Genomic DNA, 18556 nt, shown 5'->3' with positions numbered 1-18556 from the left:
GTGCGCTAAATGTCAGTTTTTGTTTGGTGGTTAGAGTGTCGGCATCCAATCCCGTGAGCTCTGGTTCAATTCCCGACGGTGAAAGAGAATTTTCAGGGACTGCCCGATCCCCGAGGATATTTCAAGCGCAACTATCCGTCCGTCGGATGGGACGTTAATCCGTGGTCCCCTTGACGCCTTTCGTTAAGAGTGGGCTAATGCCGACGCCGGGTTTCTCTCCACCCTTCATTACTACCCATCCCTCATAGTAAAACTAACCTCAGCTGTCGTTCGCCTCCTCCAAATACGAGAAGGTACCATACTACCCAGGTGGCAGCTTATCTACTGCTATGCGTTTTTATGGGCATGATTTATACTAAAATATCGTGATTCGAGTTTCTTATGAATTGTTATTAGTATAATTCAGTGATTCATCCCGAAGGTTGGTTTGGATTGTTGAGGGTAGAGCTCACCCCGAGAAAATCCACAGGCATGTGAATTTCACAAATTCAGGGTAAGGCGGCCTGTTCCTTTCCCTGGGCCTCGGTTATATCAGGGAGAGTCCGAAGAATTCAGCCTAGACTTGAACCCGGGAAACCATCGATCGGCAGCCGAGCGCTCTAACAAATAGGCTACCGCGCTCTCCCCCATGCAAGCTAGAGGTAAAAATCCAAGTTTAATTTTAGTTCTCATTAGCGAATAGAACCGCATCATTTATTTCGCGGATGGGATCCTTAATGATGACCTGTACTTGCCCTTCAGAAGAGTATTTGAGTAGCGAGCTAGTATATAGGTTGAAAAATTAAAAACGCCTCATGAAGCGACGCCTCTGGACGACTCAGTTTCACCCCACACCGGTTGATCTCTCAATTAGGGTCGTTAAATGGAGGGCGAGCGCTTAAACTGATGTCTTCATCTGCTCACCCTTAATGGGATGGCCTCGACCTCACCTACACTGCCGAGGAAAACGACCCAAAGGAGGAAGATGGGTACAGCATCACCGCTCTCCACCCAAAGATCGTCATTTGGATTGATGGGACCAATTATATAGAATTCGATGCTGCGTGCAAAGCTTGGATTGCTTCCAGGGGCGCCGACTTATAAAAAATATTGGGGGGGCCCATATCGGAGGTCTTGCCCCGGGAAGAGGTTAAATTAAAAGTGTGTCGCAGCACCAAAACACTACCATGATTCACACCACTTGATTCAGTTAACCCTTTATAACCCAGAGCTGCTTAAGGTAGAAATCAAATTTATAGATGTTTTATTCTGAAAACATGAAAATTTTGCACTCGATCATAATTATCGAGGCAGATCAATATTTCGTCACTAACATTTACACCACAAAATAATGCGTAGTTTAGATATTTCCTAAATAGAGCTGAAAATTTATACATTTTTGACGTTGCTTTGAAGCAACATTGGGTTATAATGGGCTAACCTGCTTAACCTTATAATTATTTGTTTTAACACATTGTTGAATTTATTTTAAAAGGTAACTATTGTCAAACATGGGAAATAAAAATCACCAATATATTTTTGTGATTTCACAAAGCATTATATTACTTAATTATTTTCTTTAATTATTGAGGGGGCTCAGCCCCCCCAAACGAATCTTTGAGGGGGCTCGGGCCCCCTCAGGCCCCATGGAGTCGGCGCCACTGATTGCTCCATCATCATAAGTCGAAAAACCTTAGATTGGTTTGACGCAGCTCTCCATTCCTCTCTTCTATCCGCTAACCTATTCATAGCGACGTATTTCTTCTCTTTTACATCCTTTATAACCTGTTCTATGTAACTCATTCGGGGCCGGCCCTTGTCCTTCTTTCCTTCTACCTGTTCTTCGAGGGGGATCAGGTTGTTGTGGTGGCTAGAGTGTTGGCTTCCCACCCGGCGGGCTCGGGTTCAAATCCCGTCAGTGGCAGGGAATTTTCAGAGACTGCCCGATCCCTGCTTGAATGTTGTGTGGAGGACATTTCAAGCGCAACACTCCGTCCGTCGGATGGGACGTTAAGCCGTGGTCCCCTTGGCGCCTTTCGTTAAGAGCAGGCTAACGCCGACGCCGGGTTTCTCTCCACCCTTCCCTCCACACCCTTCCCTCATGGCGCAGATGACCTCAGCTGTCGGTCGCCTCCTCCAAATACCATACCATACCTGTTCTTCGATGATAGTCTTCATCATGTCATCTAATGATGTAGCCAACTAAGTTGTCCCATCTTCTTAGTGGTACTAAAACTAATGGTGGTTTGCCATAACAAATTGCCAAAAGAAATGCATGGTTTAACCACATATTCGGCTGTCAAAAGTAAACTTTTAAATTATCTACTTGAGGACTTTAATTTTTAATTTTAAGGCAATATAAATTTTTTTATTGTTTCTTTTATTGTTTTAGATGTTTTTAACTTCTTGCAAATGAATTATGGAGAACCTGCTGATGAGCCTGTTTTGGCTCAGAAGGTCTCCTAATTGTAAAAATATTTTTTTATTCTAAAATATTGTAATATCAGGGTTTTTCTCTTCTATCTTTTCTTGACCAATAAGTCAAAATATGTGTTGGTTATACAGTGAAAAGCGTGTTAAGAATTTGTAAAGGGAATGTTTTAGTGTATTATATGTATTTTAATTTTTAGCTATGCATTTTTAATATATTGTAATATATTTAAACAATAAAAATTATTACTGGCTCAATGGAAAAAAAATATTTTCTCCCATTCTTCTGAGCCATTGCCAATTTATGTATTAATCCATTTTATCTACATATTTTTTATGGCACCATATTTCGAATGCTTCCACTGTTGACTTCTCTACAGATGTCAACGTCCAAGCCTCTTCACCATAGAGAAACATGCTCCATATGTAGTAATCGGATGAATTGCTGCCTTACCTCTATGCATGAATTCTATGCGGAAAATAAATTCTATTTTTTATAGAAAGTTCTCTTCCCTTGTTCTATTTTTCTGAGAGTCACTCATTTGCTTCATTCATCGTTGGTTATTCAAAAAAAAGTACCTGTCGGAGCGAACCACAGAACATTAATTTTATAAATTCGTCGTAATTATAGGTCAGACGGAAACAATAAGTTAAGGGAGATACTTTGTCGAACGGATGAACAGAGGAATTTTTTTCGCCATAATAGTAAAGGATTTGAATAAATGATAAGTGGAACTCGTAAGTAGTGAGCCGGGAGGGGATGTTGAAAACATCGTTAGAGGGTTGAATGTTACGTAAACGAGGGAGGGGAAGGAAAAGAATAGCATTATTAGGTACAATGAAGAGAGTAGGCTTTATTGTGAACCTGAGAGGGAAGTCCATGAAGGGAGGGGAGGCTGCCTGAATATTTCATTAATACTCTATAGAAACGCGAAATATACCTTAATAATTATCACAGCGCCATCACGAAGTACCCTCCGTAATGCTCTTTGGGAATTCCTTCGCTTAATCCAGTGTGGAGTAATACCAATGAAGATGGTCGACACACATCTTGGGCCTAGCTCAAATGGATCTCTCTTCTTTCATCACCTTTTTATGGAGACCCTCGAGGGAGGCTACAACGTAGTGGAAACCTTGTCAAGGAAAGAATAAAATTCTATCTCACAATGACACCATGTAGTTTGGGGAATAACTCGGCGGCGGCGGCGCTACAGCTGCGTGCAATAACTCCTAGGCTGCCTTGGGGACTAGCGCAGACCCTCGGGGTTTGAGATGTTTCCTTGCGCGACCCCTGATATCCTTTTCATGACATTGGAGGGGGACTGGGGGCGCTAGGAGGAGTTGCTGGCCAGGGTCTTTGCCGAAGGGTTGCAGCGTTCGTGCTAAAATGGGAACTGGCTTAATCAAAGCGGTGGAAGGCGAAGAAAACTCAATTAATTTTCGTGCAAAGTGAATTAAATGTCCCATCCCGGTTGGTGTATAACGATTCCTATAAAAAAGGCTCTCCCAGGATGAAATTGGTTTTTTTCGCTCTTAATCAGGTTTCACCTTGATAATGCCGCGAAATTAAAGGCACCAAATTCATTTTATAATGGCATTTGTTCCCTAAAAATAGGAAAGTGTCTTCTGTTAAACGGGGTGGAGATGAATTGTGCCACGAAATTTTAAACCTGGATAGCTGATGCCAGTTCAGTTTTCGACTTAAACACCATTGGTAATTTTAGTTCCTACCGCCATCAGATATCCTGGGAAAAAAATTCGTGATACAAATTTTCTCCTCCCTGAATAGACTAGCCGTAAATAAATGAAAAAGTGTAATCTATAAAGCTGGTGGAAGTTAACGTTATTGACTCCTCTAATGTAGAAATTTATTTCAAATCGACTCTCGCATATCAGAAAAATTGCTGGCATCAAGGATGTACAATCTCAGGTATTCCTTTTCGGGAAATGAGAATTGGAGACTAGTTTACCTCTGGAATGTGTTACTCCAGAGAATGCTATCATATCTTTAACATTATTGGTGGAATAACTTTGACTTGCCCTCTACATGAAAGTACTACAGCCGTTAAAGTATATCGATAGCTAAGTTCTAACAATTCGTATCTCAAAAATAGGAACTTTCAGGAGATCATGAAAACGATTTCTTATTTTTAATTGTACATAATTTTAATATAAATTAAAAACCCAAAATACATAAAACTGAAAAATAAGCATACATTTGCGAACAAAGAGTGGTTTTTTTGCTTGAATTTTATTTTTAATGCAATTACACTTTTTTTTAAATACCTGCGTCAAACAAGCCAAATTTTGAGATACGTGTTGTTAGGACTTAGCCATCGATATGTTGCCACGCCAGCAATGCAATGACTGTCGCTGTACTGATCACCGTGGTCTCCACCTTCACTTATATGAAGAAGAGCTGCTACCCTCTCCCCCGGGTGATTTGAGGCATACTTGTTGGCGGACTCCAGTCGCCAAGTCACGGTTTCACCGGCTTAATGTATAAGTTAAATGTCCTATATAACTTAGGGGTGGACCAATACTCTCTCACTAAACCGTCGGTTTTGGTCCATGACTGTTTATTTTTCGTTTAAATTCGCTTATCTTGCAGTTGAACATTTAATACCTAGAGATCAACCCACCATCCGTTACCCGGCAATGGCTTTTAGCATAGTCGTGAGAAAACGGACCAGGCACTAAATAATATCCTCCCTATCCTTATATTTCGTTTTCTGAGGCTGTTCTTCCTTGCATTCTTAATTTCTCGCAACTGGTTTTTGCATCTTTGCCTTCCTTGGGAGACTTATAGCCTTTACTATTTTGTTCATCGCCTAGTCGTTACGTTAAGTTATGATGCTGCCTATGCACAAGGTTCTTCTCTGTCATATGTGCTTTGATTTGAGGAAACGTGAAAATATTCCATTCACATGAGATCATATCTGTTACAGAATCGCTTAAATAGTTAATAGGGTAGTTTCCTTCATCAAAGAAAACGAAAGGCATTGATTGCGATTCGTTATCCACCATTAGCGTATTCATAATATACAAATTATTTGGTTTTAGATACATAGGTTTTGACGAATGGCAATTGTCAATTTTATCCTCATTTGAAAAAGGCCAGATTGGTGCCCATGCGATGCCACTCCACGTGACGTCACAGGGACCTAGTTTCTATACGAGTAGATAGGAGTTTTACATTGTCTGAGATTACCAATGCATGCATGAGGCACAGAGCTCAGCATGTCTTAATAATCACCTATTAAAACTGCCTAAGGTCGGAAATTTTTCTTCGTTTGATAAGGTATTAATAATCCTTATTTAAGCCAAGCGCTACCTGCTAGCAGGGTACTCTGCTACCTGCTAGCATTCTCCGTCGTATCAGCGCTCAAAGCCTCGCCCCAAGGTCACCTCACTTGCGGCAGCGGGAACCAGAAGGACGTCACACGGAGTTTTCCCAGCATTCATACTTAGCCGTCGCGTTTTCGCGCGCTTGAAAATTTTCACTTTTCATTTAATCGCGAAAAATAGATATCGTCATTTAAAAATCTATTAGCGTGGAATACGTACTTCAGGAGTAATAACCTTTCGATTTAGGCAATAAAAAATTATAAGAAACCACCCTATTATGTGCATTTACGGATTTTTTTAATTGGTCTCCCTCCTAATGACGGCAATCCACCCTTACCTGGCATTACCACGCATCTCCTTGGCCTCATCGCGTTTGTGCAAACGTTTTGAGGTAACAAAGGGTTCACCATGACTACGAGCGATGAGGATTGGATCGGAAGCGGCTCAAACATCCCAAGGCGCCGCGCCGGTTGAACTCCGAATATCAGTCAGCCGGAATTGAGTTTGGAGTTCTGATCGAAGTTTCCCGAAATTTGAGTGCTCGCACAGCGCCCCCGTGTTCCTTTCTACTGATTCAGCGTCGCATAAATCCGAAGTAAGGAGTGGTTTTAGGTCGAATAATATCATTCCGAGAACCTTGGGTAAACATTCACTTTAGCGTTAGCATTTATAGCTCACTCCAGGTCACCATTCACCCACGATCTTACACTTCGTGTCTCTTCGCTTTCCCTGAAGTTAGAAGTGCTCCGTAAAACTCTTTTCGGTCTCTGATCAAAGGTGTATTTCCGAGTTCATTGAGGCAGAGAAACTCAGAATGTTTAATCAGTCGGAAAAAAATATATATATATATGTGTCCTCGTGATGGGAAAACTTAACGACTTATGGAACTTTTTCCTTATATCATATATATGCTCCTATATCTAAAACGTGATACAAATTACAGAGTTCAATTCGACTGTTACTTGTCACCATTTTTCTCCGTAATTTATAAGATAAGAAGATATTACTGATGTTAACATTGTGTTTTATTATGTTTTCAAAGTAGGAGTAAATATATATCTTATTATACATAGTATATATATGCAAAAAATATCATAATATATATCATATTCAAATATATAACATTATTATATTTGTTGACGTAAATCACTATCACGCTCATTTGTTTTTTAAGCGCCAAAATTAAGCGAAAAGGGCTATTTTAATTTTTTAAGGAATCTCTCTTTCCCCTACCAAACGATTTTTCTAAGAATTTCGTGTAATCTCTGCTTAGTCATTTCTGAAGTGTCAAATATTCGCTCAATCATGTCCACTTTCATTCCAGCTTGTAGCGTTATATTAATTTTCGTGCTCTGTAAGATAAATTGAATATCGTTTTTCTTTCCACATTATGGCCCCTCTTTTCAAAATTTTCCGTAGTATCCGATGTATCAAAAATCCCTTCGTGTCAAAAAAAAAAATTAACTCGTTCGGAGAGAACGGCACACCCTTTCACGTTTGATTAATGACTTCGAAAATTTTGCTTTCGTGAAGTCTTGAGGACATTGAAATGGCCTTAGCCTTTACAAATTTTCCTTTCGCTGAATGAATTGAGAACGATGTCTTTATATGCCAGTCATTTTTACCAGTTAATGCCGTCACCATTCAAATATTATTGAGCTAGGCGTTTCGTTGCGAGAGTTGAACACTTTTCTTAGCCGGAATCAACGTAATTATAAAATCTTAAGTCTTTAGAAGAATTTGGTAGATGGAAGGGAAAAAAATGTTACGGATGTGAAAAATCTTTCTCCTTCAGCTACTTTGTCGCAAGTTCAAATTAAAAAAGAGAGTGCACGACGCCTCCGAATTTTTTTCGAGGTATTCATTCGTCATTTAAGTTAGGGTTCATTTTTTATTTTAGCAGTTGAAGATTATGCGGCTCAACACATTAAGGGATTTATAAAGCTATATTACTCACACTTAAAAATACGTATCGATGGCTAAGTTCTAACAAAACTTGTCTCAAAATTCAAGCAAAAAACAACGTTTTTTTTGCTAATGTATGCTTCTGTTTCAGATTTATGTATTTTTGGTTTTTAATTTCAATTAAAATTACATACAATTAAAAAAATAAATCCCTTCTTTGCTCTCCAGAAAAGTTGCTATTTTTGAGATACGTGTTCTTAGAACTTGGCCATCCATATGTGTGTGTGTGTATGGTTCACTTTTGATTTTACAGTAAAATAATATGCGGCTCAACTTATAAGGGAATTTACACAGCTATATTACTCGCACTTAAAAATACTTATCGACGGCTAAGATTTATTATTTGTATTTTATGTAAGCACACTTCAACATGTAATTTATTATAAGATTTTTCTGTGCATAGTGTGTGTGTAATAACGTTCGTAAGATATATATATGTGAAATTATGAAGCAATTAGTTGATAACATACATTTTCTTGATAAAAAATAATTTTCTCTCAGTAGGAATGATTATTTGAGCTCATTACGATTAGTTAGCGTTGTTTTTGTTGACCACGGTCAACAATTGAAATGGCCTTGACCTTAAGTCATCTTTTGAATTCACTTTCACCTCGTCGGTTTTAGCCGTTCTCTCTGGATATAACTTCTAACGCGAGATCAACTCGTCCCTCTGTTGAGCGGTTCTTTAGTTAAGGCCATTCTTCCGGAAGTGCTACAGCCCCTCATGTCTGGTTAGACGCTGCCTCCCATCCACCCCGACTGAAAACGTACATTAGAGGGAGCTTCTTCACCTTGTTGGTTTATCCGAGAGGATGGCCCCCAGTTTCTTCGGCCAATTATCCATTCCGAATGGCGAACCGTAAAATTAATGGACCCGGAAATATTCGCCTGCACAGCGGTCGGTTGAATAAGGAAGTGATTCTGAGTGAAAGTGTGCTTAAATTTAGAACGAGAGCGGAAATACCACTTAAATAGATACATATATGAAATGAATACAAGTCATAAGTTATGAAATCTTTTCAGGCTTGATTATGTGGAAGTTTCCTATATCCATGATAAAAACACAAATGGTAATTTCCACACTATTTAATTCAACACTCAACGACCGACCGTGGTTTCAACACTTTGTGTCATTTTCAAGGTATAATTTAGTTCATTTATTTTCATAGTGTAAAGTGTCTTACCAATTCTAATATATTTAATCTTTTAGTGCATCAATACTAATATTAGTTGCTTATCCGAATAGGGCACAATTCGTTCATTATTGCATTTCTGTGTTATTACTACAAACCCTTTATATTTAATATCTGTTTATACCGCTCATATTTACGAGAAATTTGAGCTAACCCTCATTGGCATCGGGTCGATGTGATTGCTTTTGCTTCGGCTTCCCACCCAGTCGGTCCGCGATCAAAACCCGGCTGTGGCGGAGATTTTTCAGAGCCTGCAGATTAGTGCTGTGCGGGAGACTCGTCTCGGAGGTAAGAGGATTGTTATACAATCATACAAGGTTAAGTAATTTCGAAAGGCGAATACTAAACTTAACGCAGTGGAAACTAGACCTGTTATCCTAGAAATGAATTCCTATCCTTTCTAAATATTTGACAGAATAAAGACGCAAGTTTTCCACGAAACACACACTTAGGAAGAACCAGGCTTCAATTGGTGGAAGTTATACATATTTAAATAAATAAAAGATCGTATACAGGCCTTTGATCTAATACAGCTAAAATAAAAAAGAGAAACGATTATGCGTCAGGAATATTGTGGGGAAACTAATTGACAAACGGTTCTTCCTAATTTTAATAAATAAAAGATCGTAGCACTTTTCCACAAGAATTTTTAATGCATACAACGCGTTTCGGCTCACTGAGCCATCATCTGGTCTTTTTTCACACTTCTCAACCCCCCTCCTCCCGTTTTTCTATGGTTCTTCCCCACGTGTAGTCATTTTACAGTTATGACACTAGAGTCCTCCTTCCAACGCGTTGGAAGGAGGACTCTAGCAACGTGGGTTCTCCACATCCCGTAGTTTTATCTTTTCCCACTGTCTTTACTCTGTACGCCCGTTCCCACCCCTTTCCTCAAAGATGTCAAATCCTCCCCTAACCCCCTTCTCGAGGGTATAAAAAAGATATTAAAATGTTTTGAATTGTCTTGTTCCAGATGATGGCTCAGTGAGCCGAAACGCGTTGCACGCATTAAAAATGCTTGTGGAAAAGTGCTACGATCTTTCATATATTTAAATTAGGAAGAACCGTTTGTCAATTCGTTTACCCCACATTATTCCTGACTAATAATCGTTTCTCTTTTTCTTATTTTAGCTTTATTAGATCAAAGGCCTGTATTCTCTTCTGATTGTTTATCCGATCGTTCAAGATTCGGAGCCATAGCGTGACAGAGTTCACATTTAAATTTTTACAATCATAAAAGCGGCATCTTTCCAATGAACTCCGCCTTAGCTTGAGCTATTCGAAGCTTGGTGTTCGCCATGCTTCTACCGTCTCATGTAATGGTGCTCCGAAGGTCGGTGAATGACTCCCTTTGCTCCAATCTGCCTCCCAAGAGAAGAATATCGGCCATGGTTTTCTGTCTTCCAAACATAAATACAAGTGTTTTTGTTTCCTTCCTTTTTATTGTCATATAATATCCCTGAAATACTCTTTTCCATTTTGTTCATCTAATCCTGAGGGATTTTCTCGTTGCTTGCGATGATTGTTTTGCTATCTACGCATCATAGGGTGTTTTTCTCTTCTCCATTCGGCTTGATTCCTTCTTTTTCTATGTCTTTCACCGCTTCTCCCATGGTCTACTCCATCCGCTCATTAAATTTCAAGGTGACAACAGCTTAGGAGCAGGTAATCCGTACAAACAAAGAAATAATCCGATCGAGTGGCAGTGACGCACCCTCTTAAGCCGGAAGGAAGAGGAAAAAAAAAGAGAAGAGGGATTCAGCGAGGGTGTGGTTGCGTTGGCGACGGATTCGCCCCCGAGTCACGCGCTCTCTTCCCATTCCCATTGTGAATTTGTGGGCGTGGCCGTATGGAAGGGGGGTGGGGTGGGGGTGGAGGGGAGGGGGATTAGCCTGGAAGCGAAGCTGCTCCTCATTGGCCTCACGCATTGCGTCTTGATTTTCCTCAAACGCCAAATGCAAAGAGTTGTCTGCGTACGTGAGCGATGACTCCATACTATTATTATCATTAACCCATTAATGCCCAGAATTATTTTTTGCTCTGACTTTAATGAAATTTACCAGTTACAGCCTTAATGACTTCAAATACATACCTGCCAAAAATTACTGTCATCAGAAATGTGTAACACTGTTTTTTACACTGGCAGGATTTCTTGCCACTGGGATATAAAGGTATCAAAAATTTGATACGTGGGATTTCCATGTTATTTTATTGAACACTATGGCTTTCACACAATGATGTTCATTATCAAGCAATTTCACTCTAAATAGGAATATGGTACAGTTTGTGGCACTCTGGATGTAAAGCAGCATTACATTTTTCACATATAAATGTTGTTCGACGACCACAATATTTACATCGTGCATTTGGTTGATTACCCTTTACAATCCAATGCTCTACTTTATTATAGCGTATGCCTTCGTGGGCAGCTCCTCTTATTTGAAGCTTATGTCCAGACACTTTCCTTCCTTCTCCATACTGCTACTAGGTGTTCTGCAGGTAAGAGAGAGCGTACATGGAGCGTTTGCGAATTACTGCGACCGTCTCCCCTCTCATCACGGTCCTCCTAATTAATCCACAGTAAGATCCGCTCCCTTACATTCTATCTAATAATTCTTTTCTCTTCCTTCCTCACCCACGCAAAAACGGGTGAAAAATGTGGAAGCACCGTGTTCCATCCTTCATCCACAACAGCATGGCTCTGCTCAGCGATATCCACACGTGGAACACGCGACATGGAGGAAACAAATTTCTGGTCCCAATCCATAGGTCCTCGCGTACGGCGGGTTCATTTATATGCACCTTCGCCCGCTCATTTAACGCCCTCTCGGATGACCAGAGACGCGACTGGTCAAGGACGAAGGTGATCCGACAGGTGGCAAAACATACAATGTGGCCTTGCTACATAATAATATAAATTATCTATCATCATATTAATTTCTTTTACTGGTGACTGTTCCTTCCTTCATTTCCGTATCTATAACCTTGTGAAGAGAGTCCTGGTCCAGAGGAAGAGGGGGCCGGATTGTGGCCTCATCTGGGCCCGGTAAAAGAAATAAATAAAATCAAATCAAACCACGTCTGCCTAACATTCTACCCTCCAACACCATTTTCAACATACCCTCCCCGCTCAGCACTCGCTCCACCCATGCCTTCTGTCTCCTCCGCATCACATTTAAAAGCTGCCTCTCCTCACCCACCATCTCCAGCACTTCGTCGTTTCTCCTCCTCTCCGTGCACTTTATTCTCCGTACTTCGAAGGCCTCCAGTCTCTTCTCATCCTCCATCCTAAGTGTCCATGTTTCCGCATCTTTAAGCGTCACACTTCAGACATAAGCATCATATCATTTCAGCACTTTTTTTATAGAGAGAAAGACATCTTCACATTACAAATGCATTTTTTAAATTAAATTTTACACATAATTCACAGGGTCCGGCGATATCAGGTGGAAATGTTTTATATCCATGATAATAAAAGAAAATGGTAACCTTCCACACAATTTTATTTACTGAAGTGCCGACCCGGTTTCGACACGTAGTGTCATTATCAAGAAACCGGTTCTTTAGTAAATAAAATTGTGTGGAAGGTTACCATTTTATTTTATTCTCATAAATTTTACACGTTCTTTGATTTTTATAAATGGCCGAAAGGTAGATTTTTATTTCCAAAGTGTAGAAAATAACGTGAATATCTATGCTACGCATGCTACATGGAAAAAATATTTCCAAACTTTCCATGTAGGGAAATCTTGAGATTGTTCCTCTAACTTAATATAAACTACAGTGACGAAAATCGCCCCGCAGAAATGCCCCATTACCAAAATGGAGAAACAACGAAGTGCACCAACCAAATATTTTTCCCCTTTGCGAGATGAAGAAAACGACCCTTTCGCCGTTCTCATAGTTTTTACGTGTTCTTCTTCACTTTTTCAACCGTGGGAGCTAAACGTTTACATTTAAACACTGTTTAATGATTCATTGTTGTAGTCAAATAAACAATGAGTCAAACGATATGTTACGCTACCATATGGAGCATCGGCTGAATTTCTTACAAATGCTTAAATTTCAGCGTTCTACCTTTTTCGCGCCGATAGCAATAATACTGTCGAAAGTAAATAATACTATTTTTGAATTAGCAACAGAATCACGCAAGCACAAGAGTGATTTTATCACATTGTGTTTGCTTCGAACCATTAACCGATACAGTGGAACTTGGTTATAACGTCATCAAAGGGACCAGAAGATTTTAAACGTTATATCCGAGTGAGGTTATAAAAAAAGCAGCCTTTAATCTGAGTAAAAGGACAAAGTAAAGACGCAAATGTTTTTCTATATACAACACTGTTTATTGAAATCTACTCGTACATTGGAATATGTATAATAAAAAACGTTTATAAAAAAATTATATTCACAATTAAATATTTTATAGCCTAATAAAAACCTTACTCTACTGTGGAAAAAAATCTGTGATCTTCTTTTGAACGGTCCTTTCAGAAATATAAATTCTCTCCGTTGTGCAACAAACGTCTTGAAGCATGCTGAGTGTTGAAGCAGTGCAGCAGTGAAGCACTTTTGCAACCTAAGAATCGCAAAATTTTTGACGCTGTATCCGAGCGGCGCAATATTTGTCGACGATATAAACGGGTTTTTCGTACAACATAAATGTTCAATTTTGGCTGGTCTGTATAAAATGTGACTTTAAACCCGAGTTGGCGTAACAGCCGATGCCGTTATAACCAAGTTCCACTGTATTCCCGCCATTAGCGATACGCCTTCTCCTTCTTCCGCGACCAACGTGAGGTCCCCTAATCTACCCACCCCACTCATCTCATCCCTCCTTCTCCTTCCCTCCTCTTTCCCCTCAGCCTTTTTTCTCCCCTACTTCTTCCCCTCTTGAGTGTATTTTAACGAAACGTGCACTTACAGTTTCGATTAGGCTTGTATGTGTATGCTTGTATGTATAGCTCGGGACGTTAGAGGAGACGCCGCCTGATTGCCCCTTCTTTCCCTCGTCCTTGTCATGTCGTTCATGATTTGCATCGAAGTGCGGCTTTATTAGAAAGCAGAGTCGCGATTCATTCTTTTTTTCCTCCAATCAGCTTTCAATAGCTTCCTTGCCTTTGAGGCCTCAGTATCCCATGGACCGGCGGAGAACTTCCGTTTTTTTCCAAGCGTATTGTGACCGCGAAGAAGGCGACGACAGTTGAAACTTATCTGATTGTCTAAGTCAGGTGAAGCGCTCGTTCTCTTTGAGTCTTGTTTCAGCAGTTCATCCCATTTCTCTAAAATAGGATTCCCAACATTAACAGGGAATACCGTAAACGGCCTTCACCTTCAGAGGGTCTTTGATTTCAACAAATTGGTGCTGCAATAGGGTGGTTTCCTATTATTTTTTTTTATTGCCTAAATAGAAAGATTACTACTCCTGGAGTACGCATTTCAGGCTCTTAGATTTTTGAATGACGATATCTATTTTTCGCCATATTAACGAAAAGTGAAAATTTTCAAGCGCTTGAAAACGCGACGGCTAAGTAGGAATGATGGGAAAAGTCCGTGTGACGTATTTCTGGTTCCCGCTGCCGCCCTGTGAGGTGACCTTAAGGCGAGGCTTGAGCGCTGATACGACGCAGGATGCTAGCAGGTAGCGCTTTGCTTAAATTAGGATTATTACTACCTTATCAAGCGAAGGAAACTTTCCGACCTTAGACAATTTTAATGTGTGATTATTAAGAGATGTTTCCCTGAGCTCTGTGAGTCATGCATGCATTGGTAATTTCAGACGATGTAAAACTCCTATACTCTAGTGTAGAAACTAGGTCCCTGTGACGTCACGCGGAGAGGAATCGCATGGGCGCCAATCTGGCCTTTTTCAAATGAGGTTAAAATTGACCATTGCCATTCGTTTGGGATTTCTAAAACCTTTGTATTAATAAAAACCTTTTAAAATAATTTGTATATTATGAATGGACTAATGGTGGGTAACGAATAGCAATCAATGCATTTCGTTTTCTTTGATGAAGGCAAATACCCTAATGGGAGAGTGGTACACGAATGGTGTCTATCCTGTGTATCTTAAGGGTTCTGAAGACTTTTCATGATTTTAAGAATAAGTCAGTCACCAGTCACAAGATGTATTGATATCAGTGGAATGGAAGTTAAAGTGTAATGAAAATTGGAATAACTTTTAATGTACTAATATGCTATAATTCCGGTAGATTAAGCCTAAAACAACTCTCTTAACTCCATGTCTTTATCATGATTTCAAGTTTTCATACATCTTTTCGACGATTTTCGAAAATTTCGATAATTTGGCACAAGTCTCCATTGAGCTGTAAGGTTCAACCAATGCAGTAAGGTGCCTGTGATCCGACCTTTTTATAGTAATAATGGCATAAAAATCTGATTTCGTTGTTACTAAAAGGTCATAAACTTTTCCTCGTTCAATTTTCTGCGGCAATAAATAAGCCAGTGAGTTTGCAGCCCCAAAGCTCTCTCTACCAGAATAATCAGCGGCGTCATAATATGTGTGCATGCTTGGAAAAAGTTGTTTATGCCATATCGCGGCAATTCCACGATGAGGAAAACTTCCTGGCTAATTAAATGATGTTGGCAGTGAAAAAAGTTTTGCGTTCGTCAAAGTTGCGGATGTGGTGTACGAAAAACTTACGCCGTCGAATAAAAAAGTGCGGAATTGTTGGAGCTTTTGCCGTTTATCCGAGAGATGTCGGGCCATTGGAAACGAGGGAAGGGGAGTTTGCAAGCGGTGGGAGACGAAGTCGTATAATAGGCCGTAAAACTCCACGACAGGACGAGGTGAAAGAGCGACTTATTCCTGACGAGGTCCTCTCGTTTTTTTTTTTTTTTTGCTTAATGCGAACATTGGCTGGGTCGTTGAACGAACAAAAGGCCACGACCTTTCGAGGTCACTGCCTCCACTCAAGAAAACCTTGCCCAGGTGTAATACAATCACTTAAAATGCAAGGCTTCTTCCTTACTAGTGTTTTCATGATTATTTAAAATTCCGTAAGAGACGTCACAATTACTGAACAATGGATGTTTTCGTAAGTGCCTGTGATTAAATTAACTTGTTTTCGATTTTAGCTTGATAACGGAGGGCAAATATTTAATAGCACAATCTACGGAGTGCCTTCAACTGAGGAGACGACTAGCAATCATGTGTCAGTTCAAAAGGGTCTGGAAAAAAAAAATGCCAACATAATTTTGACCGAAATGAGCTCCCTAGGCTATGTTTTAAGAAAAAATATGAGCTACAAGCTCCAACTTATTATATAATTTAATATTTAAATGAATATACTTAATACTGATGTGTTGCAATTGGTAATTAAATAATTACGGAGATTTTTGGTTTTAACCAAACTTAAAAATGTGAATATCTCACTACCCCAGAAATGTTTGATGGCACTCTTTTAACCCGGCCGCTTCACTTAATTACCTTCGTACACTGAGTTATCATTGAAGTATCGAACCGGTCACAGTGTGTAGGTTTACGTGGAGTACTTTGCCAATCACCCGACCCGTGTCCCTTCCCGACTTGGAATTCTCTCTTCATTTCACAATGAGACCCTTTCTCCAAACACAATTAGAAATTCGATGCTCATATTTAGTAACCATTAGATGACTCTTCTATCTATTTTCCATAGTGGCCAGTCCCTCTCACCCGAAAGCGGCTTGATATGTTTTGCTAAATCCATATTTTTCACTTTTGATGAAGTGCTTGCGAGCCCATAGCCTAAAGTAACTCAATTATTTCTTCTTAATTAAACACGATGTTGTTGTCTCTTTTAACTTATTTATTCAACTACACTGGTAACTAGTCAACAACTTTTTCATACCCTTGACAACCCTTTGCTTATTTATAATCTTCAACACTTAATTTTGGTGATTTAAATTAACATTTCGTTAAAATAATTACTATTAACTTCAACAGAGGTAGCTCGTGGATTTTTTAATTATAAGGTTTCCCTCGTCATCATGTGAACTGGAAGTGATGTTAACTTAGTTTTCGTCGCTTTCTCTACACGCTCAAGGTAAATGGGCTCCGTTTCATGTTCTGTTTTCTTATTAAAGGTATTAAATGGGAGTTTGGTAGGTTCGCATGGAGCATTTCTACATATTACTCCCGTCTGTCCAATCTTCTTAAATCGGACTCATCTCTTTAAATCACCAGGAGGATTATTTCCTTTCGTTATATCAATGAATCTTGAAATTGTTAACCCGTGAACTTAATGCGATACAAAGGAAAGATGTGCGATTCATCAGAAACTGCGATGACCGAACAAAGATGTTATCCAGCTTTTAGATGAATTAGGCTGGGATCCGTTAGATACTAGAAGACTATCTGCTAGCCTTAGATTGCTTGAGTAATTTAGGAGAGACATGTTTCATATGAGAACATTACCTTAGATTATACCGCAATATATTTCATGGCCCGGCGGGAACGATGAAAGAAGAGAGATATTTTGACGAACGGATAGTTATTGGAATACAGGTTCCCCCGATCAATATAGGACTTCGATAAATACTATGTGGGGCTTAGTGGGCGCATATTCTTTTTTCAAATCTTTTTTTCCGCCAACGCCTGGTGTCCTAACTTCAGTTTCCCCTCCAAAATTTTGTTTCCTCGACTACCGTGTTTTGTTAAAATTAGCAGTGCAGCAGATCTGGATACTGCCAAGTGTAAACTTACGCTTCTTACTGAATCGCGTTACTCAATATCTAATGAAATATATTCGATAAAACCTGAAGATGGCATGAATTATCAAAACCCTGAGTCTTAAAAAATCCTTTAAAGCTGAAATTTCCGTAACTGATTGCTTAAAGGATGGAGAAATTTCACATCATTAAACCTGAACTTGTAAAAAAAAGGATAAGGCGTTACTATTTCAATGGAAGATGAGGAGATGGTTAAATGAGATTATCTCCATGTTATTCACACCGTTTTATTGGAGCCTTTTTTATTCCCGTTATAATCTGAATCCTAATTTTGGTAACATAAACATATACAAGCCAACGATAGCATTCGGTAACGATGATGACACCATTTATGGTCGCTACAAAGATGACGAAATCAATTTGTACAATTCCACGAAATGCTTAAATCTGCCTACTGGTGTCGACATAACACCATTTTCGATGTCGTTATAGCATCGCTTTCAAGACAAAACAGAAAATTTGGGCCATCAAAACACAAAAAAAGATACTCAATATCCTGTGTACTCCCTTGAAGTTTTTAAATGTTTTGGGAACAACTGGAAGATTTTTGATGGTAACTGGTCCCTGTCTAGTATTTTCGTAATTAAGTAGGCAGACTTATAACTCATTCAGTGGCGCCGACTCCATGGGGCCTGAGGGGGCCCGAGCCACCTCAAAAATTCGTTATGGGTGTGGGGAAAAATGTGTCAGGCTTTTCGATTTTCCCGGGAGTGTCCAGATATCGAAATTCGTGTTATCAGAGTTCTAATTTTGATCATATGACTCTTTTAAAATACTAAAAAAAACTTCTCTCACTACTTATAAAATTTCCCGGGGCAAGATCCCCGGTTTGGCCTCCCCCCATTATTTTTGCATGTCGGCATCCCTGAACTCTTTTAATAATAATAATAACAACTAGGCCAAACCAT

General features: G+C 39.5%; 1 protein-coding gene across 1 annotated transcript in view; it reads left to right on the top strand.

Moving 5' to 3' along the window:
- Window positions 1–18556, top strand: part of LOC124162566 (low-density lipoprotein receptor-related protein 4-like) — a 737794-nt gene that overhangs the window by 392731 nt on the left and 326507 nt on the right. The gene's annotated exons all lie outside the window — the stretch shown is intronic.

The sequence above is a fragment of the Ischnura elegans genome, chromosome 7 (genome assembly GCF_921293095.1).
Source record: "Ischnura elegans chromosome 7, ioIscEleg1.1, whole genome shotgun sequence".
NCBI lineage: Eukaryota > Metazoa > Arthropoda > Insecta > Odonata > Coenagrionidae > Ischnura > Ischnura elegans.
The sequence above is the reverse complement of the archived record's forward strand: the minus strand, read 5'-3'. Positions and strand labels throughout refer to the sequence as shown.